At 38.5% G+C, this 25,640-nt stretch overlaps 1 protein-coding gene and 1 non-coding gene across 3 annotated transcripts in view; one reads left to right on the forward strand and one right to left on the reverse strand.

The window, feature by feature from the left end:
• The window catches only part of ADCY2 (adenylate cyclase 2), a 430,316-nt gene that overhangs the window by 35,982 nt on the left and 368,694 nt on the right, over positions 1 to 25,640 (forward strand). The window lies entirely within an intron of this gene.
• Positions 17,986 to 18,092, reverse strand: LOC143647429 (U6 spliceosomal RNA). Its single transcript, XR_013158056.1, has one exon. It is a non-coding gene; the product is annotated as a U6 spliceosomal RNA (small nuclear RNA).

Consider the following 25,640-nt stretch of genomic DNA (forward strand, 5'->3'; position numbering starts at 1 on the left):
CAATGTTTGGAATTACTAATTTTAATAGAATGTATTCTATTCTTGTGATTTTTTAAAAATCTGCATGCATTCTATAAATATGCCAGGAATATAGTACCAAATGACAGTAGGATTTTGTAACCTTGATGTGTATTTAAAAATGAATGAGGTTTTGGGGGACATCGTGACTGGACATATATCATCTACCAGTCTGAAATGGATGGAAGGGTTGAGATCTCAGTGCAGAACTGTAAGTAAAGCCCCCAAACTGTGGAGGCTGGTGCCCCACCTCCACTGGCATGGCAAACTGTGTTGAGACATTTCCCCGTGGGACAAAGAAGCAGTCTCTACAAGGAACAAGGGAAGGTAGCTCAACCAAGCTCCATTTTTGGTTTTAATTAACAAATTTGGACTTTTGAATACAAGTTCCAAGCACAGGTAAACCGAGAGCAAGAAGGAAAGGAACCCTGCGGTCTCTCCCAGCAGGGAGGAGGGAGGGCTAATGGAAAAAAATAATGGAGGTTTTTGGAGTCAGCTGAGCTCAGAATGAGGGAAAAAGGCTGTGCCCCAAGAAAAGGGGCACACAGAGGTGGGTACCAGCTTCAGCTCTTGATGAGATACTTGGAGGGCTGGGAACTGGGTCTGAGAAGGGATTTCTTTTCTTTCCTTTTTTTGTTTTTTTAACTATTCTAAGTAGCTCATTAGAGAAAGCCACAGGCATTTTCAGTTGTCAGCACAGACTCAGGCAAGGGTGGAGTTAAGACAGGTCTGAGAGACAAAGTAACTAGTTAGGTGAAGGAGATAATTTATTAAAGGGCATATCTTCCCCAAGAAAAAGGGGGTGGGTGGGCCCAGCTCAAGTGGTGGCCCTCATTCAGAGAATTCAGACCCCAGGGGTTGGAAAACAGAAAACAGCTTAAGCTTGCCGTCTCCTTCAGACTGTGCCTCATCCACATCCCTGGTAGGGACAGGGTCTTGGTGAAGACCACAGGCACCATACCACTTTATGCTGGTGGGGAACTGTGGGATGACAAGTGTCATCTGCTGGGCAGGATAAGAAAAGCACAGTATCTAGGGGCTCCACAGGTAAGTTTGACAACCTGCTGGGTCTTACCCTCAGGGAAACTTGATACTGATTACACCTGAGACCAGGGTCTGCCTAGTCTTGGAAAATCTGATTAGGAGTGATCATATCTGGGTATGAACCTCCTCAAAAATAGGTTCATATAAGCAGAGCAGGAACTTGAAAAACAAGAGCTGAAAATTTGTGAGCAATTAAACAGAAGCTATGCTAGAGGTCTACAATAAGTTGAACTGAATGCCAAGAGCAGACAGAGAACAAAGCCAAGCAAGAAGAAATCCCTTGATAAAAGAGTGAAAACAACCTCCAGAATAAAGTAATCAAGGGAATAAGATGCCTAGACGCCAGCAAAAGGTACGAGTCATACTAGGAAAAAGGAAAATATGGCCCAGTCAAAGGAACAAAGTAACACTTCAAACAACATGCAGGAGTTCAAAAAAACAATTAAAGATGTTTAAACAAACATGTTAAATCAAATGAAAAATCAGATCAATGATTTGCAGTAAGATATGGTAAAGGAAATGAAGGACATAAAGAAGACATTGGGTGACCATAAAGAAGAACTTGAAAGCTTGAAAAAGCAAATGCAGAACTTATGGGAATGAAGTCACAATAGAAGAGATGAAAAACACAATATATTTACAATAGCAGATTTGGAGAGGCAGAGAAAGGATTTGTGACTAGAGGACAGGACATCTGAAATCCTACACACAAGAGAACAGATAGGGTAAAGAATGGAAAAAGGAGAGCAGGACCTCAGGGAATTGAATGACAGCATGAAATACATGAATATATGTGTTATGGGTATACCAGGAGAAAAGAAGGGAAAAGAGGCAGAAAGAAAAATGGAGCAAACACTCAGTGAAAACTTCCCATCTCTTATGAAAGATGAAATTACGGATCCAAGAAGCTCAGCATATCCCAAACAGAGTAGATCCTAATAGACCTTCTACAAGACACTTATTAATCAGATGTCTTACAGATTAAGTAATCAGGTCACTTACAGATGTCAAAGATAAGGAGAGAATTCTGAAAGCAGTAAGAGAAAAACAATCCATCATATACAAAAGAAGCTCAATAAGACTATATGTAGATTTTTCAGCAGAAACCATTGAGGCAAGATGGCAGTGGTATTATCATTAAAGATACTGAAAGAGAAAAACTATATTTAAGATATGAAAGAGAAAAAGTGCCAATCAAAAATTCTACATCCAGAAAAACTGTCCTTCAACAATAAGAGAGAGTTTAAACTATTTTCAGGCAGATACTGAGTGATTTGTGAACTAGAGAGCTGCTCTACAAGAAATACTAAAGGAAACACTACAGACAGGAAAAGACAGGAGAGAGAGAGGTTTGGAGAAGGGTGTAGAGGTGACGACTATCAGTAAGGGTACAGAATAAAGTCATGAAGCATGAACAATGTGTATGAACCTAGAGGAAATTATGTTAAGTGAAATTAGTCAGAAGAAAAGGATAAGTACTGTATGGTCTCACTAATAAGAACCAAATTTAATGAGCAAATTTTGACAGTTAACGTTGAAAGAGGGTAGTCATTGGACATTTGATGCTGAAGGGGTAGAGAATGCTCAACAGGATTGTTTAGAAAGATCCATAAATGGATAGCACAATTATCTATTTGTAGTACAATATCATAAGTACACTAAACAAAGCTGAGTGTATGTTTGAAAGAGTAGGGGCATGTATGACAACAGAAGGAAAGATAGAAGGTAAAATCTGGGCTGTATAACTTAGGAAAACTTAAAGTGAACAATGATAGTGATTAAATTTACATATAAATATTTTTACACGTGGAAGAACAAGTGAATGCCAGCGTTGCAAGGTGCTGAAACCGGGGTGATATATGGAAAAAATGTGATCAATGCAAGCTAGGGTCTATAGTTAACAGTAACATGTAATATGCGTCCATTAAATGTGACAAAGGCAATATCCCTAAGCTAAATGTCACTAAAAGGAGGATGTAAGGGAGGGTTATGGGATTCTAGGTGGTGGTGTTTCTCCTTTTTATCTTTTTAAAAATTTTGTGTCTTCATCTTCTTCCTTCTTCCTTGTTCTTTGTGGAAGAAGTAGAAATGTCCTCATATAGATGGTGGTGGTGAATGCATAACTATGTGATTATACTGGGAACCATTGATTGTTTACTTAGAATGGATTATATGGTGTGTGAATAAAACTGTTTAAAAAATAAACAAAAATACAAGTGCTGGAGAAAGTGTGGAGAGAGATGTACCTGTTGACCTTTGGTCGGGAAGTAGAATGGTGCAGCCTCTCTGGAGGGCAGCGTGGTGGCTGCACAAGAGAATAAGAAAAGGATTGCCGTATGATCCTGCAGCCCCATTTATTAGGTATTTACTTGGACAAACGAAAGCAAGTATATGAATGTACATTTGCACACTGGTGTTTATGGCAGCAGTGTTCCCAATTTGCAATGGATGGACTGGCCTAAGGATGCATTGCCTGATGAACAGGAGAGGGAAATGTGGTGTATATATACAATGTAACATTGAGCAGCTGCAAGAAGTAATGAAGTTGTGAGGCTTGCAACTAGGTGAACATTGTGGGCAGTATGTTGAATGAAATAAGCCCCAAATGAAAATAAAAACATTATAATGCCTCACTAATAGGGACTAACTATAATATGCAAACTCTGAAAATTGAATTTGAGGGCATGTTTATCAGGGAAAAGCTTATTGTAAAGCTTCCTAGATTGTAAGTTCTTCATCAGACACATCTATTCCAGAGTTGTAATGGTTGTTTCTAAATTCTGAGATGCTGAGCTCTATGTGTATAAATCTCATTGTCCCCTGGAGCTTCACGTGTCTGTGTGACAACTGAGACTCAGAGCTAGAGTTCTGCAGCTGTGACAGTTAACATTACTCTATACAGAAACTGTTTAAAAAGCTGAAAAAGAGATCAGATTTCAATTAGAATATGAATGAAGCTGATCTGGTTAGGACTAAGGTAAATCAGACTAAAAGGGTAAAGAATGATATTGATTGTGTTTTAAAATCTCAACTCCTGTGTGAGACAAAGGAAGAAATGTTTATTTGGTGCAAAATTTATATTTTCTGTAGCACAGTATCTAATTTAACTTGTATGTTCAGTTTGTTCAAACACTATAATTGCATGGAACATTGAATAGGGAGTGAGGTCTTGTTGATTTGTACAGGTTAGTGCAATACTGCTATATACCCCAGAGTAATCTGGGCAGAAAAAAAAAAAAGTATTTGCGAAGTCCTCTTGAGGGACTGGGGATAAAGTGAAAATATTAAACTCCCCCAACCTCAGAAATTCCTGATATTTTTTCACAAGCATTGGGGACTACCAGTTTAATAGGCCAAGCCCTCAATCTTGGTGTTCGCCCTTATGAAACTTCTTCCTGCAAAGGAGAAGCTAAGCTAACTCATAATTTTGCCTAAGAGTCACCCTCAGAGAACCACTTTTGTTGCTCAGATATGGACTCTCTCTCTAAACCAACTCTGCCGGTAAACTCACTGCCTGCCCCCCTCCAAGGGATGTGTCTACCCAGGGTGTAAATCTCTTTTAACAAGGTGCACATGAGTTCCAGGGGTGAGCCTGGCTCTGGCATCATGATGTTGAGAAAGACTTCTTAACCAAAGAAGGGAAGAGAAATGAAACAAAAGTTTCAGTGGCTGAGAGATTTCAAATAGTTGAGAGGTCATTCTGGAGGCTATTCTTATGCATTATAATAGATATACTGTTTTAGTTTTTAGAGTATTAGAAGAGCTAGAAGGAAATACCTGAAACTGTTGAGCTGTAATCTAGTAACCTTGGTTCTTGAAAATGACTGTATAACTATACAGCTTTCCTGGTGTAACCATGTGATTGTGAAAACCTTATGACTGACACTGCTTCTATCCAGTGTAGGGACAGATGAGTAAGAAAATAAGGACAAAAATTTAATAAATAATAGGTGTCAATAAGAAGTATGGGATTTTTGGTTGTTTCTTTTTTTTTTGCTCTTCTAATTATTTTTGTTGTTTTTGGAGTAATGAAAATGTTCAAAAATTGACTGTGGAGATGAATGCACAACTATGTGATGATACTGTGAATCACTGATTGCACACTTTGGATGATTTTATGGTATGTGACTATATCTCAAAAAATTACATGAAAGATTAATGAAAACCCAATAAAAATGTTTAGAGAACATGGTCATTTAACAGAAACAGTTAAAAGGTGATATCATTACTTAGAATAAACTATTTGGGGTCTTAATTAATGGCCATAATTCTTAAATCCTATAAAGTTAACTTTTATTATTAATGAGTTCTGTTTTCCTTGATTTCCAGTTATTCCTAAAAATATGCAAAAAAAAAAAAAAAAAACCCCACAAACTGATGATAGATGAGTAAAACGAAGACATCTGAGGCTTCTAGCTTTACAAAAGCATGTTGTGGGCCATTGCCATGTTATTGTGAGAACATATATGTATAATGTAAACTTTGCCATTAACCATTTTAAATACACAATTCAGTAATATTAATAACATTTACAGTGTTGTGCTGCCATCACCACTCTCCACCACCCTAACTTTTTCATTCCCTCAAACAGAAATCCGGCACAAACTGCAAAAACTGTCCATTTCTTCATTTCCCCAACCCGTCTGTATGAATTTGCTTATTCTAGAAATTTAATCCAAGTGGAATCACACAGTATTTGCCCTTTTGTGTCTGGTTTATCTCACTCAACATCATGTTTTTAAGGTTCATCTGTTTCATAGCATGTTTGGGCACTTCATTACTATTTGAAGATGAATACTATTTCATTGTAAGAATATACCATATTTTTGTTTTCATTCATCTAATGATGGACAATTGGATTGCTTCTACCTTTTAGCCATTGTGAATAATACTGCTATAAACATTGATTTGATTCTTTGTTTTGCATTTCTTTGGGGACATAAACTTAGGAGTGGAATTGCCAGGTCATATAATTCTTAGATTTAAATTTTTGAGAAATTGCCAAACTGTTTTCCACAACAGCTGTACCATTTTACATTCCCAGCAGCAATGCGCCAGCTCCAATTTCACCACAATCCTGCCAACCCATGTTACTTTCCATGTTTTAGGAAAATAATAGCTATTCTAGTGGGCATGAAATAGCATCTCATTGTGGTCTTAATATGCGTTTCCCTAGTCTTGATCCTCTTTTTATATGTTTATTGGCCATTTATGTATCTTTGGAGAAACATCTATTCAAATCCTTTGTCATTTTGTTGTTGAGTTGTAGGAGCCCTTTACATATTCTGGATATTAATCCCCTATCAGATATATGATATACAACTATTTTCTCACATTTTATGGGTTCTTTTCACTTTCTTGATAATGTCCTTTGACGCATCAAAGTTTTTAATTTTGATAAAGTGCAATTTATCTATTTTTTATCTTGTTACTCATGATTTGGTATTATAGCTAAGAATCCATTGCCAAATCCAAGGCTATGACTAGTTACCCCTATGTTTTCTTCCAAATGTGCTATGGTTTTAATTGTTATATTTAGGTCATTGGTCCATTGTGACTTAATTTTTGCATGTGGACATGATTTTTTTGACGGATTTTTTAAATGACAGGTTATGACAGCAAATATAACAGAAAAAATTAAATAAAATAACCGTGTATTGATTACGATCCTGCCACTCACCTCCCAGGGTTATCTTCTTTATGTCTTTCTTTTGAGGCATAGAATATAGTTTAACTGCAAACAAAGTCAGTGCAGTGCACCCAGAGGGACTCAGTCAGCATTTACTGCATTGTATTCCTTGGAGCACTTGGCGTCTACATACTGGAAAGCGAGGGCCAACTTACAAACTGGAAGTGGATACATTCTTAAATAATTTGGAGGATGTTTATCAGCTGGTTCTTCTGTGGCCTCTGTAAGCTTTAGTCTGTTTTTTTGTGAGTTCTTATACCTCATGGGGTGGACATAGGGGATCCTACAAGGTCATCTCTCTACTTGGTGGTTATAAAGAGCCAGTAATTTCAGCCAAGATTTCCTGGGTGTCTGTTTGATGGGAGGTTTGCAGGGGTCCAGCATTTCTTCTACAGCTTAACAGGGAAAATCTGACTTTGGGCCATTAACTCACTTGCATCCAAAATGTCAGTTTATTATATTATTACTCTTGAGAGACTGTTCCTGTGTGCTAACCAAAATTCCTTCTTCCTAGTTACCTGGGAAACATATTCAGTTGGGTGTGTGTGAAGGGTCAGATCAGAACAAAGGGTGTGATGAACTCTCCTTGGGTATTTTTATTTAGGCTGTAATAGAGTCCGAGGAATAGCACTTTTGTACCCTGAAGTCATTGCCTTTGGCAGGTTATATTGGGCAAGTGTCATCAGCTACATTACCTGGAAATCCTACAGTGTTCATAACATCTTGCCAATACTTTCAAGTGAACTGGTTTAAGGTTTCCCACATGAAGTGTGGCCCAGTGAACAAGGACACACAGGGTGAATAATTCTGGAATAACAGCATTGCTTCCTTCCATGAGTGGAAAACCTTGGCTTGGTATTGACTAGCATCTTCTCCTCCAGACCCCCTTCACTCATTGTTTAACACATGTCCCAATGTGGGAACCTCTAGTCATATGACATCGTCAGAATTTCCAACAGAGCCAGCCAGCAGTAACTGGAGACTGTGGCCAGCAGTGGCAGCTCAGGGGGTCAGACAGCTCATTCCTAAGCACTGGAAAAACTCCCATTGCCTATAAGCTATTTACTTAAATTAGAGAATCGCTTTTCTTTTAGAGTCTGAATGATTCTAATTAATTCCAAATGAAAAATGATGGCCCTAGAAGTAATTGGAGAATGTGTTGACTGCTAAGAGGACAGCTGAGGTTTCTTTCTCACACTCTATTTTGAGCATGGACTCTGTCCATGTGTGGTCAACAGAGGGACCTGTGCCGTCTGGAACACGGTGGTCAGATGTGCCACAGGTAACCTCATAAGACTGAGATGTTTATGTTCGACCTAATTTATTAGCAGAGACTTGGGCAGTTATAACTGTAATTATATGTGCAAAGTCCTTGGATTGGCGAGTATTTACTTTTTATTCCCAAGAGGTGAAGTGACTCAGCGGTGGGTTTCTGTAGTTAAAGGACACTATTAATTTATTAGTAGACTTTGGAAATCTCAACCCTTGTTTTTAAGCAGAGTCAGCACAGACTAGAAACCCTTTACCTCGGGACAAGTGAATAATAACAACAGCAATGCAGTGACTAAGGAATCGGCGTGGGAACTGCTGGTTTCTTATTTCTGCCCCCTGTCCCTTCCCCATTTTCATATGTGCTATGCGGTAACAGCGTATGCCTTGGCTTTGGTATTTCTGTGAGTTATATTTTTGTCCCAGTTAATTTCAGCCCATTATTGCTGTATAATAAACTGATTATAATATTAGAAAACCAGAAGAACAAGATCATGTGAAGCATTCACCAATTTCAGGATTGAACTTCTGATGTAAGATCCTTATGTCAGAATGAGCTAAGAAAGCCTTTAGCACTGGGATTGTCTGAGGTTGAATGCTCAGCAAACCCTCGGAGGTTCTCTCTGCAGCCCCAGGTGGATGGCTGCGTCAGGTGTGCCTGCTGGTGGCACCTTAGGCCCCAGGGGGCTCCCGGTAGAGAGGGGGCCCACAGCGCAGGTGGACAATCAGGCCATCTCACCTGGGGAGCCGTGCGGGGAGCCCATGTTTTTGTTTCCTCTTTTCTCCCTCTCCCAGATACTGCCCAATACACTGATGCCTGGACACTGAGCATACCTCTGTATTGGGAGTGTGACCACAAAGGGACATCGGATTTATGAAGAGGTTGTGGCCTTGTGGTGGAATGTTTTGTATAGGACGCTTTTTGGTTAGCGTTTTTTAAAGAGTTATAGGTATTCAGTTAAAATGCTTACTAACACACACAGACATATACGCGTAAGGCCGCACACGTAGACATGCATTCATATATATTGAAGCTACCTTCAAGCTATTTAATATTCTTTACTAAAATACTAATTACCCATTAGCTTTTAAAGTTATTCATCAAGCTTGAAACAAAACAGCATCTATTATTGGCGGGAAGGTGTCCCAGAGAGAGCAGTTCCAGAGCTCACATCTTATGAAAATTGATCTGGATGTGAGAGAGACTGCAGAGGCCGGCGGGAGGCGCTTCGTGCCATGAAAGTAGGAAGGAGAAGGGGACGGGCTGCAAGCTTGGAATCTGGGGTGGGAGGGGAAATGTGTGTCTTTCAGGAGAGGCTGTTGAGTTTGGTTTTAGATGCAGACTCGGTGGGGCTGAAGGGAAACTGCGCTGTCCAGGTGAAGGCAAATAGGAGTCAGCGTGCACCATGGCAGAGCCCTGAGTTGCCTGATGGGATGGGGGCTGCAGTTTTCCAGGGTTTTCCAGGGCTGCAGTAACAGGCACCGCAGGCTGGCGGGCATGTGTTGCCTCACGGTTCTGGAGGCAAGGCCGTCCTTCCACTGAAGCCTGTGGTGTGCGGGTGGTGACCTGCTGGCCATCCGTCGTGGCCGACTGCCTCCTCCTGCCTGTTACTCGTGAGTCCGACTTCCCTCTGCTTAGGAGGGCTCCACCGTACTGGTTCCAGGCGACCCAGAATCAGTTTGGCCTCACCTTAATCAATAACGTCTTCCAAGATCCTATTTACAGACCCACAGGACCAGGAGTTAGCATGCACCCATGTCTTTGTGGGGGACGTGATTGAATCCGTAACAGTGGGTGAGAGGAGACAGGCTGGCCGCAAGTTGTGCCACATCACAGGGAGATGAAGACGAGGGACCGTGATGTCACGGGGAGAATTGTAAAGTGGAGGGGAGGTGGATGGACTTCAAGGGGTAGAGGACCGAGGAAAGGCTGTTAGCAGGTGAGATAAAGTGAGACAATCACGTGTCCCTTTTTGTTTACGTGAAAGCAATGAGGTTACTTTTCCGCCTCTACATAGAGATGACATTAAAATCACTTAGCAAAGGATGTTCTACGTTTTCTTTCAAAGGGAGATAGATGATTCACTAAAGGAATGTGCTTTGTGGGCCCAGCTTTTATGATTAAGTCCTAAAATGTTTAATTACAGAAGACTTTGAAGTCTTTTATTTTACCCCTCCCTAAGCTACTTTTAACATCTTTTCAATTAGCCCTTCAGAGTCGAGGCATTCGTTTTAAAAGATGAGTTATTAACTGAGTCTATTTTAACCTGAGCATTTGGGACCCGGTCCTTCCATCCTTTATGCATAGCAACAGCTTTCTGGGTGTCTTAGATTGTCTTCTAGTCAATATAACCTTTCAGAGGGCACCAAATACCACCGTGTTTATTTAAAAGAGGAAACAACAGAGAAGACTCTACAGATGAAGATAAAGATTCCAGTGACACTCACTGTGAGACATTTCTTAAACAGAGATAGACACGTATAAACTAGGCAGCTTAGTGATGTGTTTTTAAATGTCAAAAACAACCTAGTAAAAAGCAAAAAGAGGAAGATCAATCAATACTGACTGAAACCATGTTAGATGAGCCAAATGTTTTTTTCTCCTGGGAGCTGGAGTGGAGGAAACAGGCCCTCTGAGGTCTCAGGGCTGCTGGGCTGGAGGGAAGGCTGCCCCGAGGAGTAGAAGCTGCTGCTGACCCTATGTCATGGGAAAGGGGGCGCCATCACCCTGGCTCAGCCCAGGCCCCCTGGCTGGGAGGGGAGCAGAGGGATTCGGCCATGACTGCCTGCATAAGAACTCAGCCATAGGTTGAGATAGGGACGTAGAGGACTGGGCATCTCTGGAGACGAACTTCTGTTGAAGAGGGATTTTGAGTGTGCTGAAAAGGTCCAGAGACCAAGGGAAAGAGACTTCTTGACTTCAGAATCTCCAAGGTTCAGAGGCAAGGTTTCCAGCAGTGGCTGGTCCACAGGTTGCTGAGAGCAGTTTGGTGAGCCTGGTGCATGGAGACCATGCCTAAAATTCCTAAACCTGGGAGTCTAATATTCCATGTTTATAGAGCAGTGCTTGAGAGTGATGGTGCTCAGTTGAGTGATACTACATGAAGTATGGATGAAATTCAGTTACAAAATAATTAACTCGCTGGTCAATCTGTAAATTAATATGTATGTATCAGACTTTTTCTTGACTTGACAGGGTGGTAAACCAGCTCTCAGAAGAAAAGAAAATCCCTGATTTGTAGGCTTTGCTGATTTCTGTGGTGCAGAATGTTCCCATATGGCACATTTCGAGCTTCTTCCAGGTCAAAGGATTCCTGAATATTGAAGAGTCTTGAATCCTTGTGGATCTAAGTAATTGAATAAATTCATGTGCATCAGAAGGACCCCCAAAATAAAAGGGTGCACAAGGCTGATTGTGTCTTGTTTTCCCGATTTAATGGTGGAAGGAACAGAAAATAAACAGTTTACCAATACTGTGGTCATTCAGAAATTTACATATTGATAATTTTTTTCCTCATGTTGCAAGGGCCTATCCATTCCATTTCAGTACCTTCCTCCTTTAAAAATTGGTATTATAAAAAGTTTCCAATAGAATCACATACTGAACCCTCATGCATCCTTCACCTCAAATTTTTCACTCCTGCTTTATCCCCCACCTTTTGGTTTTTACTGAAGTGTACCAATGACATCATTTGACCCCTGCATGTCTGAAAACTACAGACATTTTCTTATATAATCAGCCTGCCATTATCACATCTAACAAAATTAATAGTTTTTTCTTGCTATCATATAATACTACCCTGCATTCAGAATGTCCAGGTTATCTCAAAATGTCTTTTTTTTTTTTGGCATTTGGTTTAATGTCATCAGGATCTAAGCAATATACTAGAGTTGCGTTTGGGTTGTTGTGTCCAGTATGTGCCTTTTCATCCAGACAAACCCACCCTCCCTTCTTTCACCTATCTTCAGAGTGTTGAAGTAACTGGGATTTTGGTCGGCAGAATACCTGGTATTTTGAAATTGTGTGTAAGCTATCACAGTTCAACCAGCAACTGCCAATACAGTTGATCCAATTCAGTCCTGACTCTACCTGCAGTTAAGCCAGACCCCAGAGGTGCAGGATGATGCTCCATGAGACTCACCTTAAGGTACCAGTCTCTTCAGGGGCCTAGGCCACCCTCACTTCTGACCAGTTAGCTACAAGTTTTGGGGGTTCCCACAACCTTCTTGGGTTCAGTAATTCACTAGAATGACTCACTACTAGAATGACTCATGAAAGTGCTCTACATACAATTATAGTTTTATTATATTAAAAGAATACAAAGAAGAAGAAACCAAGAGAAGCGACACAGAGGGAGAGGCCTGGGAGGGTCTCAAACGTGAGGTTCTCTGTCCTCTCCATATGGAGTTGGGTATGCCACCCTCCTGGCTCAGCAGTGTATCTCAGCAGCCATGGAAGCTCCTGAGAGCTTTGAGCATCCTGACTTTGCATGGGGTCTCGCTCCATAGGCCTGATTGACACAATCATTGACCACATGCTTGAACTCCATCTGCAGCCCCAGTCAGTCCCTTCTTTAGCTGGCAGAGGCCCTGTGATGTTTGCTTCAGTATGCTTTGACTCAGACCCATCAGTCTTTAGTAGTTTATTTGCTTTCTGCACAAGATACCCCAAACTTACCTTGCATATTTTCTGCCCTACAACAGGAATGGGGAATGGATATGAGGAAAAGAAAGAAAACATGAGTTAATTGTGACACATCTTATTTATATTTAACATTACAAAGTTATTACTTTGGTTTTATGACTTTTATATTCTTATGTATAAACTCTATATACTCAACAAACTTAACATAATAATTTACTTACTTTGTTCTAGAATATGTATATATACATATATTATGCAGAAGGCAGTTTTAAAATATAACAGTACTACTAACAATCACTGAATGTATTTTAAGCTTTCTTTGTAGCTCTGTCCATCCTAATCATATACTCCATCAAGTATGTAGAGTCAAAACGCTGTATTCCAAAGTTCCTTGGAATAATTATTTTCTCAGTGTGTTAATGGCTTTACTTGCTATATAGATGTGTCCAGTTTGTTTTCAGTTTTGGGATTCCTATATTCTGAAATTTAATTTGACTTTTTAATGTGTAAATAACTACATAATTGTTAAGATATAACTATAAAAAGCAAAACAGATTCAGGAAATCTTCCTTAATGTCCCTGTTCTCTTAGCCTGTTTCTTTCTAGTCCCTTTTGGTAACTAGTTCTGCTAGGTGTTTTTTTTAATCTTTCCAGGGCTTCCCCCCAGCTCCCCCAATTGTATTCTACAGATAACACTCTATGTCTTCATGTAGAGCTTTTTGGAGGGCTGCATAAGGCATTTTATGTGTTTGCCTTTAATCCTTCTAATGTTGATTGTCATTGGACTTATTATTTTATTTTTTTGCCATTAGAAATAATGCCACAATGGATGATTTTGCATATTTTTGCCAGTTTATTTTTGTCATAGCTTCCTAGAAATAGGTCTAAGGATAAACACAATTTTGTGACATATCAAATTTCCCTCTTCTGGGCTTGGGCCATTTTGCTTCCTACTTGTAACGCACAGACCACCTGTTTTGCCACCTGCTTATCAACATAGTATTACACAATCAGAGAAATGGCAACTGTGCAGTTTTAATTTGCATTCCTCTTGTTACAAGTGAATTTGAGCAAATTTTTTTTTTCTTTTTTTGGGTACATGGTCCGGGAATCGAACCCGGGTCTTCCGCATGAAAGTCAGGCACTCTAACCACTGTACTACCTGTGCACCCTGAGCAATTTTTATGTGTTTAAAGGACATTTTTGTTTTTTCCTCTTTGAAATATTTGTTCATAGTTTTGTTATTTTAATATTAGGCTTTTTCTACATTTTTAGGAGCTCTTGTCCTCATATTAGTTGTTTGCCTCTAAGTTGCTCATATATTTTCCCAATTTGTCCTTTGTCTTTTGAATTTTCTTCTGATGCTTTGCATGCAAAGGTATAATTTTAAATTTTTATGTAGTTTAATTAGTTAATCTCTTGGCTTTTTTTGCCTCTGGAGTTGGAGGTGTGGTTAGGAGTTTTTTCCGTACCCCTAAGTGATACACTTTTATGGGCTCATTTGTGCAGTAGACTAGCAACCCATGTTGCTAGTCCATTTATCCTGGTTGTAGTTATGAGATGAAGATCTAGTTTTACCTTTTCCTAAATGGCTACTAGTTGATCCACACTATTTAGTGATAAGATGACACTTTTTTCATATACTGAATTTCCACCTGCATCTGGGTCTTTTAAAAGGCTATTCTCTTCAGTTCCTTTTTTTGTATGCCAGAACCCTTTTTAAATTTTGGAGCCTTAAACGTATGTTTTAATATCTGCTAAATCTTCTGTAACCTTTTATACACTTAATCATTTAGTTTTCTATCTCCAGAAAAAAAAATCACATTGCTATTTTTATTGGTATTGCATTAAAATGATAACTAAACCTAGGGAAAGTTGGCAGCTTCATGATCTTATCCATGAAAATCCTATATTTTCCATTTAGTTAGGCCCATATCTTTTTTCTTTCAGGTGTTTTAAAGTTTCCTCATCTAGGATTTGCGCATAACTTAATAGCTTTATTCATAGGTATTTTATTTATTTTGTCACTCATTCTGTTATTTGCAAACATGTGTGGAGTGTTTGCTTTCTACTATGTCTTCTGTAATTCTTTTTCATATTTTTCTTATAATTGAGGGTAATTGAGTTTTCTCTGTTAAATTTGTATCTTACATTATCTTTTAGTTAATACATTATTATCTTTTAGTTAATAAAATCTTTGGATGTGTTCTTTTGGATTTTCAGATACGCAATTTTGTCTTCGTTTAAGGATTGTTCTATGTCTTTTTTTTCAATTCTTATACCTCTAATTGTGTTCTTTACCTCATTGCATTGTTGAATGCGTCCGTTGTCATGTTTAAGAATGGTGGTGACAGTCGGTTAGTGTTTTCTTATTAACATTCTGGCCCTTGGACTAAGGTTTTATATTAATATAATAATATTCAGTGTTAAATATGCATCTATCAGTTCCTCTCACTGGGTGTTTAATGGTGGTTGAATTTTGCTAAATGATTTTTGTCATCAAAATGATTTGCATAAATCTATTCCTGTAATTAGTTATATAAGGATTTCCTAATACCAAATCATCCATTCATTCTTGGAAGGAATCCTACTTGTTCAAGTAGTTTTTAGTTAGTGGGTTTCTATTTTGTATATTAAAAAATATAAGTACTTGTATCAATATCAGTAATTGAGCTAGAATTATACTCTTGTCCTAATATGCAGTCTTTAAGGTTTGGATATCAACTTTATTTTAAAACAAAAAAGAATTTGGAAGACTGCTTTCTTTGTGTGTGACCTGGAATATTTTAAGTAGCATGGGGCTTATCCTTAGAAGATTTGATAGAATTCCTGTTTGCAGCCATTGCTTTATATTTTGTTCATCTTAGGGGAGCTCTTCTGTAATTGATTAGTCCACCAGGATCAGTTTTGGTCTCGAGCCTGGGAGGAGTCTCCTGGTCATTATTTCTCACATCTGCTCTCAGTTTCCTTCTTTTGTAACAAATCCTGCCCAGGAAGAGGCTTTGCGGAGTGTGGCCTCCTCGTTCTCCTGCCTTCAAGGCGATCAGGGCAAAGAGGTCCTGCCCTCAGTCTCCTGGGCTGTGTTTGTCCTTATTTACCAGATGCCAATTGTGTATTCATGTTTAAGGCTGTAACAGTCTCAGATGCTCGTGTTTGTCTGGCTCATTCATGACTGAGCGTTCTCTTCTTGAGTTTCCAGACTCAAGGAGCAAATCCATTCATTCGCACTTTTTATCTAAAAACAACCAGAATGCTCTTCTGTTTTTGAATTGTTCACTAAAAAAATAGACCGAAAAAACAAACTCACCTTTCTTTTTTAAATAAATCAAAATAAAATGTGTTTTCAGTCTATTTGTTACCTGTTGTTAATAATTGGGTAACCACAGCTGAACCTCTGTCTTAGTTTTCCATATGCAGGACTTTTCATCATCATGGTATTAAAAAACAAGACATTATAAGAACAATGAAGAAATGCCATCTCCACTCAGGCAGTGCAAGTAGACATGAATAACAAATAAAATAAAATGGGAAATCTTATTCCTCTGTCGAAATACGCAATAACTCTCTAGGAGCTGGGAAGAAAAAGTAATTGACTTTCCACTTTGAAAATAGCTAACTTTATGCAGAGTATTTATTTTTCAATCTCTGATGCAGAAACAATTTTCAAATATTTCAAACAAAATTTAAAGCGTAAATATTCCTGGATTCCTGCTTTGTTGCTTTGCCTTGTAGGTTTCCATCAACCCTCTCATGCAAAAATAATTTTCAAATATTTCAAACAAAATTGAAAGTGTAAATATTCCCAGATTCCTGCTTTGTTGCTTTGCCTTGTAGGTTTCCATCAACTCTCTCCATATACTGTTGAACTTTGCTTTTCTCACATCATCTGGCAGAAAACTTACATGGAGAAGATATTCATTCATGCCAAGTTGTAAAATAATGTTTGTTATAACAATTATAATAAAAATAATGCAATATAGAAAGCAAAATTCGCCTACTGAGATGACATTTGTGGCTGCTGTGCCAGTTTCCATCAGGTGTGTGACTCTGCATTTGCATGTAGTTGAGCTCATACTCTGTCTTCAGTTTAGTAGTTTGCTTTTTACACATAATTAAAATTCTTCATAAGCATGATTTTAATTTTCAGTGTAACATAATTCCTCCCTGTTGTTAGATATTTAGGTTATTTCAAATTTTCCCATTATTGTAATTATGGTACTGTGATAAATGTCTTTTATGCCGAGATCATTTTTATCTGCATTATATAGTCACTTCTTGGTGTAGATTACAAAAAGTGAAATTGTTGGTCTGAAAGAATACTGGCAAGTTTCTAGAGTATATTCCAGAACAGCTTTAAAAAGAAGTTTTAATATTTTATACCCCCACGTATGAATTATAGAACCATCCTTTTTGTTTTGTTTTGTTAGAAAAGTTGTGGGTTTACAGAACAAAAAAATGCATAAAATATAGGATTCCCATATAAACCTGCCCCACCAGCACCTTGCATTGATGTAGAACATTTGTTACATTTGATGATAGCACATTTTAAAACTGTACTATTAATTAAAGTCCGTGGTTTAACTTAGAGTTCACTGTTTGTGTAGTGTAGTTCCCAGGATGTTTTTTTTTCAAATTTTTACTCTGTTACCATATGTACAATCTAACGTTTTCCATTTTAATCATATTCACATATGCATTTCAGGCTATTAATTGCATTACAATGTTGTGCTATTATCACCACTATCATTAAAACATTTCCATCAAGGAAATGTTTTACAGCAAGGAACCCTGTACATTTTAAGCCTTAACTTCCCACACCTTATCCCTACCCTGTCCCCTAGTAACCTATATTCTAGATTCTAACTCTGTAAATTCATTCTAATTATTTCAAAACAGTGAGATCATATAATATTTGTCCTTTTGTGTCTGGCTTATTTCAGTAGACAGAATGTCTTCCAGGTTCATCCATGTGTTGCATGTATCGGGACTTCATTCCTTTTTATGGCTGAATAATATATATTCATGTATTGGTATGCTTAATGGTGTCCTAGAGGTGTCTTAGGCTATTTTTTTTTTTTGTATTCTATATGGCGGGGTCACATTTCATTCTTTTCCCACGTGAATATCCCATTATTGCAACACCATTTGTTTATTTTTTTTGTTGGTTTTTTGTTTGCTTGTTTTTTGGGGAAGTGCATGGGCCAGTTATTGAATCCAGGTCCCCCGCATGGCAGGCGAAAATTCAACCACTGAACTACCCTTGCACCCCCAGGCTATTCATTTTTTTTTCAGGCTATTCATTTTTTTTTCTTTTTTTAAAAAAAATATGAAACGCTTCACGAATTTGCATGTTATCCTTGCGCAGGGGGCATGTTAATCTTCTCTGTATCGTTCCAGTTTTAGTATATGTTCTGCCGAAGTGAGCACCAGGCTATTCATTTTTAAATATTTCTTTTTTCTTTCTGCTCTTCAGCCTTACTTTGTTTTCAAGTGTCTTGCTTCGAGTTCACTGATTCTTTCCTCTGCTAGCTCCAGTCTGCTCTTTAAACTCTCCTGGGCATTTTTCATTTCGGTTGTGTGTCTTCAACTCTTGTGGTTCCTTTTTAAAATTTCTGTCTCTTTACTTAGAATCTTGTATTATTCATTCATTATTTTCCTGGTGTAATTCTGTGTAGTTTATTCTCCAAAGTTTCATTCATCTCCTTGAGCATTTTTAACATTTTTTTTAAAGGCTTTGTTTGATATGACTACATTCACTTCTTCTTCCTTGGTGTTTCCTGGCTTTTTATCCTTTTCCTTTGGATGGGCCATCATTTCCTGTTTCTTTTTCATCTTGGGATTTTTTGTTGTACAGTGTACGTTTTACTATTTTACAATTCTAACTTTGGGATTTATTTCCTGGTGGTTTGTTTCTTGGTTTTGTAACTAGCTCTTGATAAAACAGAGATTTCCTTGCGTTTCAGCCCTACTATCAGGAAGGTCTGCCAAGGGCGAATGAGATGCCCAGGGCTTTCCCTGTCTTTCTGGGTCTCTGCCTTGTCCTGGGCTTTTGCTAGTTAGCTGTTTTGGAGTCCCCTGTTTGCAGAAGTTTGCTTGTCCCCTTTGTTTCCCATGGGATGAATCTTCCTCTCCCGGGTGCTTGAAGCTGGCAGGCCTTTGTTCCAGACGGTCCTCCTCTAGAGATTTTTACACTCCTTTTGTTGTTTCCTGTGGCTTTTATCTGGAGGAAAAATTCTTGGGGGAGCCACAGTGGCTCAGCAGGCAAGAATGCTTGCCTGTGATGCCAGAGGACCCAGGTTCGATTCCTGGTGCCTGCCCATGTGAAAAAAAAAATTCTTGGGGGAGGGCATCCCAGGAAAGAAATTCCCAAATCAGTATTTCCTGGCTAACATAGGGCCAGACATCCATGAAGAGAACACAGATTAGCTCCAAAGTGCCCTGGGGAGAGGGTTATGAAGTATGCCAAAAGCTTCTCTTGTGGCACCCCAAAGCTGAGCTTTCCTGGCCTGCCCAGCAAATGCAGCCCTATGGCTGCCTGTACTGCAGCCCTGTGGAACTCCTGCATCGTTAAATCCCCACTGCCTCTGCGCCTGTCTGGGGCAAGGTTGAAACAAAGGTTGCCACTGCCCTTGTCTGAGTTGGGGTTTAAACAATGTCTGTTGCCATCTTGTTGGGTGGGATTGAAACAATAGCTACTGTCAGAACTGGGACTTGGTAACCCGAATTCACTAATCAAAGAATGTGATCAGTGGTTTGCTGCCCCCACCCCTGTTCTTAGGGAAGAGGATTTTTATGTCCCTTCCTGTCATCAACAGATAGCCAAGGACTGGACACCGTGGTGGCCTGTGGGAGAATGGGGGATGGGCACCAGTAGCCATCATGTAGCATGAGTCATCAATAGTTCTTTAATTTTTCAGCCTCTTCCTCTGCTTTGCTCTGGATGTAGTGCAGTGTTCTTCTGGGTTTTGGAGTTTCAAAATAATAATTGTTTCAGACCATTCCTTCCTGTTTAATAGTTATTTTGGTGGAAGGACTGAGTCCTGGAGTTCTTACTCTGCCACCTTCCACTGACTTCTCCCGTTCCTTTTTTTACACAAGAAATTTAGGCGTATTTGTGGTCTTTCCATAGACTTTCTGTGCAATATATAATGTAATGAATATTTGCTTGACAATAATATGAAAGAATAAGATTAGCTGATTTATTTGAATGATACTTATATTGTTGTCACTGTTGATGGTTTGTTAGAAGCTGTATTAGAGTTCTCCAGAGACAAAGAATCAGTAGGGTGAACGGAGAGGGCGAGAGGAAGAGAAGGAGAGAGGGAGAGAGAGAGGGAGTGGAGGCAGAGAGAGAGAGAGAGAAAGACAGATTTTTTTTAAAGGAATTGATTCATGCAACTGGAGATAAGTAATTCTGAACTCAGTTCAACTAAGGTAGGCTACTATATGGAAATGCCCATAAAGGTGACACTAAAGGCTGAAGTCCTTAGTCTGAATTCCCTAGGGGAAGCTGGCTGGCTAGAAATTCTGACAAAAATCAGTGCTGATGTTGAGACCAAATTCCTCTTCTGATCTCTGAAATCCTCAGCTCTGCCTTTTAAGATCTCTAACTGATTTGATGAAGAGATTCCCTACCTCCTTGAGAGCATTCACCCTTGTTGAGAGTTGATGGAATAAACTCCTTGTGGATGCAGTGGACCAATTATAGATGCAAATCCCATCTCAAAATACTCTGACAGTAACAAGCAGGCTGGTCCTTGAACAAACAGCTAGATACCCTAACCCAGTCAAGGTGACACGTGAAAGTAACCGTCACAGAGGTGAAACTTTCCTGGCCACATAAGAGCTAGATTTAGATTGTAAGTCTCTCTGTGATGAGAGATAGAAGGCCATATACTGCTACACAGAAATCTGCGGTGCATCTGCAATAAAGATCCTTAGACTACAGATATTTCAGAGAAAGGTCCCAAGTAAATATGATGTTATCATTCATTATTATATTGGATAAAAACAGCTACCTATTTAACTAATAAAAATGTGGTCACAAATGTTTATACTATATGACTTAAAAAGTGTTAATAGAGTTAAAATTACAAAAAATTCCTGTCAGCTGTATTAATCTTGGACAAATGAGTGCCTGAAATAAAACAGGCACTGTTTTATCGTTTATAGTCTATAGTTTCTTTGGGAAGGTGAAGAATCATAGTATATGAATATGGTATTTGCTTTGAAATTATTCTCTAGGTGTATTTATAATTTATAAAATAATGAAATTGAAAATCACTTTCAATGGGGTGGGTATATTAACCATTAGTCTGAAATGAAAGAACACACAAAAAATGATTATTTTCATAAATAGAAGTTAGTTTCTAAATTATAAATTGTGATAATGATTTGAATGAAAGAAATTCCTCTTGAAGCACTGATTACTTTCAGGGATTCAGTATACAGTAATGTTCTAGTACATGCACAGTTTGAGAGAAATTTGAGGGAAATTGTTTTATGTCCCGAGAAATGTCATGAATTGCTGCCAATAAAGTCAGAGCTTGAGAGGACGCAAATATGTTTAACTTACTGAAGTAAGGCATTGGAAATGGAAGTGCATTTACTCCATAAAGTATGCATGGCCTCAACAACGGGGAGAATATTTGAAATATTAATCCAATCAGGCTCAAAGAAACAAATCCTTGTTGTGATTTTGAGAATTTAAATATTAATAATATATGGTTATCCCTGCTGTAATTTTTATGTGACACGTCTTCTTTGCACTGTTAGAAAAAAAAAAGCCTTCGGTTTAGATATAACCATGTGTTGCACTGGGACTAGTTCATGATGTGTTGGTAATTCATGAATTACTTTCAGTTGAAATGTTCATTTTTTCCCCAGCAAGCCCGAACAATAAATATCATTAATTTCTTCTTTGTGTTGAAATCTGATGGTACTCCCTAGTCTAATTGGATTTTTTAAAAAGACGGATGTTTATTTTTTAATTTAATGAGATTACTGTTCTTTAAAGGAAATCATTTCTTTGCAACACACTTGGTCTTGTAGAACAGGCCCTAAGTATGTGGCATCCACACCAATGATATTAGCATCACCTGGGAAGTTGTTGAAAACATAAATTCTTAAACCCCACCTTAGAACAGCTGAATCAGAAATCAGGGGGTTGGGCCCCAGCATTATCTGTTTTTTAACAAGCTCTCCAGGTGATTCTGACACGTTACAGTTTGAGAATTGCTGATGTAAACATTTCCACTTGAAATTGACTGATGCATCTTGTGTATTGATGTTTCAGTTGTTAGGAAATGGATTATACTTGAAGATTTGGATGAAGACCTGGCAGATTGATTAGTTTTGGTAGTGTAAGAAACCACCCATATCTTAGTGCCATAAAACAATCATTTGAACTCAACTGGCGATTCTTCTGGTCTTGGCTGGGCTCACTAATGGTCTTGGTCAGTGGCTGTTTGGCTAGGGGCAGGATGGTTTGAGATGCCTATGGCTATAGTTCCTTGTCTGTCCTCCACATGGCCCTCCATCCTCCAGCAGGCTGGCCCAGCTTGATTACTGAGCTTCAAGACAATGGGTGGTAAAAGCATTGAAGACTTCAGAGCAGGCTTCTTCTGCTGCTTTCTGCTGACCACCCCAAGTCATAGGGCCAGCCCAACTTGAAGGGGTGGAGAAATGGACCCTGCCTCTTGATAGCAAGGGAGATACAGGGAGGGGGCAGCAAAGTCAGGGAGGTACATGGAGGGAGATTACATTTTTGCAAATGACTTTGCTCACTTGGGGGTCAGAATCAAGACTGAAGGTTTCTTAAAGACTTCTTGCCCTCTTTTCAGTAGTTCATTCAAATCAACAGTGGTGGCCCAAGGGATTTTCTAATTATCTTGTGGAGCTGAGAAGTTTATCATTTGAAAAAAATAGGTTACAGTGAGGGCTTTGGCACCAAGTATGGTGGTTTGGACCCATGTTCTTAAACTTAGTCCATCCTTGCAGGTGTGTACCCATTTTAAATAAAACATCTTAAAGATGCTACTTCAGTTAAGGTATAGCCCAGCTGAAACAGGCTGTGCTTTAATCCAGATTACCAGAATCCTTGAGTGAAAGTCAGACAGAGAGAGCCACAGAGAGCAGCCAGAAACCTGAAATTAGCAGAGCAGAGAAGCCAGGAGAGGCTGCCGTGTGCTTGCCTTGTGACAGAAAAGCCAAGGACCAAGGATTCACTGGAAGAGAATGCTACAGTCTTTTGTGGAAAAATTTTTTTTGATGAATCCTGGTTATTTATTTTTTTGCTTTATCAGACAAATTCTGAGTTTAAAGAACAACCATACATAAATTACAGGATTCCCATAAGTCACCCCACCACCAATAGCTTACATTGATGGGGAACATTTGTCACAATTGATGATAGCTCATTTCTAAAACAGTACCATTAACTAAAGCCCATGCTTTAACTTAAGGTTCACTGTGTATTGTACGTCCATGGATTTTTTAAAAGATTTTTTCCTGTTATCATATATACATATCAACATTTTCCCTTTTAATCATATTCAGGTGTGACTTTCAGGCTGTTAATTGCATTCACAATATTGTGCTACTGTCACCACCATTCATTACCAAGATATTTCTACCTTTCCAAGTAGGAACCTTGTACATTTTAAGCCTTAACTTCCAATTCCCAATCCCCACCACATCACCTAATTATCTATACTCTGGATTCTGACTTTATGAGTTTGTTTATTCTAATAGTTTCAAATCAGTGAGATCATACAATACCTGACCAGTTGTTTCTGGCTTATTTTAATCCATGTTATCACATGGATTGGGACTTCATCCTTTTTATGGCTCAATAATATCTCGTTGAATGTATATACACCACATTTTATTTTTACATTCATCAATTGATGGTCACTTGGGTTGCATCCATCTTTCAACAGTTGTGAATAATGCCTCTATGGAAATCAGTGCGCAAATATCTGAGTCCCTGCTTTCAATTCTTTTGGGTCTTGCACCATTTTATATTTCCACCAGCAAAGAATGAGTGTTCCTATTTTTCTGAATCCTCTCCAACACTTGCTGTTTTCTGTTTGTTTTTTTTTTAATAGTAGCCATTCTAATGGGTATGAGATAGTATCACTGTGGTTTTGGTTTGCATGTTTGTGATGCCTAATGATGTTGAACATCTTTTCATGTGCTTTCTGGTCATTTGTAAATCTTCTCTGGAGAGATGTCTATTCAAGACGTCTGCCCATTTTTAATTGGCTTGTTTGTCTTTTTGTTGTTAAGTTGAAGGATTTCTTTATATTCTGGATATTACACCTTTATTGGATATGTTGTTTCCAAATATTTTCTCCCACTGTGTGGGTTGTCTATTATTTTCCTGATAAAGTCCTCTGAGGAACAAAAGTTAATTGATGAGGTGCCATTTATCTATTTTTTCTTTTGTTGTTTATGCTTTGGGTGTAAAGCCCAAGAAACCATTGCCTAACATGAGGTCCTGAAGGTGCTTTTCTGTGTTTTGTTCTAAGAGTGTGATAGTTCTTGCTCTTATATTTAGGTCTCTGATCCATTTTGCATTAATTTTTGCACATGGTGTAGGGGGTCATCTTTCTGTTTTTTGCCAGTGGAGATCCAGTTTTCCCAGCACGAAAACCTTGATTTTTGACTTCTCCAAGCCTCAAAACCATGAGCCAATAAGTTCCCATTGCTTAAGCCAACTTATTGAATGGTATTTGCCTTAGTAACAAGGAAAATAAAGCAGAAAGTCGACCCTGAAATGAGTGAGAATACCATGGTTTTTAAAAGTCAAGGAAGGGTGAACCACGGTGGCTTAGCAGGCAGAGTTCTCCCCTGCCATGCCTGAGATGCATGTTTGATTCCCGGTGTCTGCCCATGCAAAAAAAAAAAAAAAAGTCAAGGAAGACTCAAAAACCATGAAATTATTAAGATCATATAAATCAAAGTAATAAGCATCATTAGGCAGGGCATTGGGCATGATAGTAAAAACAAAGACAATTATTCACTATATGCTAAGTTAGTTTCCTTGCTTTCTGCCCTGAATTACTAGTGGGATTTCTAAAATGTGTGTGCTGAACAACTGTGTTATTTTATAGCACGTTGATTTTGACCTCAGGAGTGCTAGGTTGATGGAAGCAATAGGCATGAATAGACTTTAAGGACGTCCTGTACTCTGAATTATTCTGTTGCAGTTCACATTATGAGAGTGTTTGTGATAAGTAAAAGAGTAGGAAAAAAGCAGGAAAAAACAAGTATGCTCTTGATTAATGAGCTTTGATCAACAATGGAAGCAACAACAGCAAAATGTTCCTTTATCTTACTGATAACAAATGCACTGGTTTTGAATAGTTCTTGTTCTACATTAAATTATTAATGATAGCAATGCACATTTTTGAGCGGTAATATTATCTAATGGGGAAACAATTTGCCTGCGTTTGCGTATAATTTGCTGATGTGAAGTTAAATTAGTGAATGGTTTTATGCAACTAACATAAATTTCTTGAGATGAAGACAATGTATTTTTAGAAATATCTTTTGACATCTTTTCCCACATATGTTTAGGGGAAATAAGACATGTGTGTCCTGATATCAGCTATCTAGGGATCAGATTCTGATCAGTTCAGCCAGCATGCATTAAATGACCATGCTGTCTAAAACCGCAGCTTTGTAAAATAAATAGAAAAAGTAAGTGCCCCCAGGAAGCTTGAAAATATACAACGTGGATGATTCTATAATCAAACAATGATAAGGCAATTATAGAAGGCTAGATAACATGGAAAGACCATTTACCTAAGATTGATGATACACTCTGAGTTTTAGTTATGGATGTGGCACTGTGATATATATCAAATACCAGCATTTCAATGACATTCATAACAGCATAATGAATCAGGATAATATTTTGCTCTCCCATTGCTTTTATTTATTTTATAAGATGTCTTGAAGCTGTGAATA

Source organism: Tamandua tetradactyla, chromosome 9 (genome assembly GCF_023851605.1).
Source record: "Tamandua tetradactyla isolate mTamTet1 chromosome 9, mTamTet1.pri, whole genome shotgun sequence".
NCBI lineage: Eukaryota > Metazoa > Chordata > Mammalia > Pilosa > Myrmecophagidae > Tamandua > Tamandua tetradactyla.